We start from the raw sequence: 1,312 nt of genomic DNA, 5'->3' as shown, positions 1-1,312 counted from the left end.
CAGTGGGGGGGGTAAGGGTAGAGGGTGGGGTGGGAACTGGGTGAAGGGGAGATATGGGGGGAAAAAATAGAAACAACTGTAATAATCTGAATAAAGATTTAATAAATTTAAAAAAAGAGTATTATGCTAAATGAAATAAGTCAGACAGAGAAAGAAAAATACAATATGATTTTACTTATATGTGGAACCAAAAAATAAAAAATCTAAACTCATACATAAAGGAACAGATTGTTGACTGCTAGAGGCAGAGTGGGAGAAATGAGTGATGAAGGTCAAAAGGTACAAATTTTCAAAAAAAAGTACAAGTTTTCAGTTATAAAATCAGTAAGGCATGGGGAATATAATGTGCAGGTGATGACTATAGTTAATAATACCGGATTGCATATTGAAAGTTGCTAAGAACGAGTCTCAGCGAGCCTTCCAGCCCGGCCACTTCCCAGCGATCGGCTCCTCAGACTTCTCGCACAGCATGGCCCCCAAACGCCAGTCCTCGCTCCCACCTCAAGCAAAGAAACCCAAAGTGCCTCCAGCCTCCAAGCCGGAGAAGAAGCCGACCCCTCCGGACGTGCCGAAGGGAGAAAAAGAACAGCAAGAAGCAATTGAGCCCTAACTGGTTTGCCTCAGTGGATAGAGCGTCAGCCTATGGACTCAAGGGTCCCAGGTTCGATTCCGGTCAAGGGCATGTACCTTGGTTTCGGGCACACCCCCTATAATACATCTTCAGTACACTGCATTGTGTGCTCACCACCCAAAGTCTAGTGTCCTTCCATCACCCAGTATTTGAAGCACTTTACCTTCTTCCACCTGCCCCCACCCCCCTTTCCCTCTATTAACCACCATTTTGTTAACTGTGTTTGAGTTTGTTTGGTTTGTTTTGTTTGTTGCTTTGTTTTATATCAACATTGAGGCCTGGTGCACAGACTTGTGCACCGGTGGGGTCCCTCACCCTGGCCTGCACCCTCTCCCAATCTGGGACCCCCCGGAGGATGTCGGACTGCCGGTTTTGGCCCAATCCCCACTGGCCTGAGGAATACAGTAGTGTGCAAAGCAGCAGGTAGCCAGGGAGGAGCCCAAACCTGGGCTGGGCACCGCGCTGCTTAGGCTCATCCTGGCCTTGCTGCCGCCGCTGCTCAATAGCACTGTCACGGAGGCGGGAGAGGCTCAAGTCACTGCAGCAGCGCTTGCCAGCCATAAGCCCGGCATCTGGCGCCTGTCAACCGCTCGCTGTGAGAGCACACTGACCACCTGGGGGCAGCTCCTGCGATGAGCATCTTCCCCCTGGTGGTCAGTGCATGTCATAATGACCAGTCAA

At 49.8% G+C, this 1,312-nt stretch overlaps 1 protein-coding gene across 2 annotated transcripts in view; it reads right to left on the bottom strand.

Moving 5' to 3' along the window:
- The window catches only part of MPHOSPH8 (M-phase phosphoprotein 8), a 73,719-nt gene that overhangs the window by 57,392 nt on the left and 15,015 nt on the right, over positions 1-1,312 (bottom strand). The window lies entirely within an intron of this gene.

This window comes from Myotis brandtii, unplaced genomic scaffold, assembly GCF_000412655.1.
Source record: "Myotis brandtii unplaced genomic scaffold, ASM41265v1 scaffold62, whole genome shotgun sequence".
NCBI classification, from domain to species: domain Eukaryota; kingdom Metazoa; phylum Chordata; class Mammalia; order Chiroptera; family Vespertilionidae; genus Myotis; species Myotis brandtii.
Note: the sequence above shows the minus strand (reverse complement) of the source record. Positions and strands in the feature narration are given on the sequence as shown.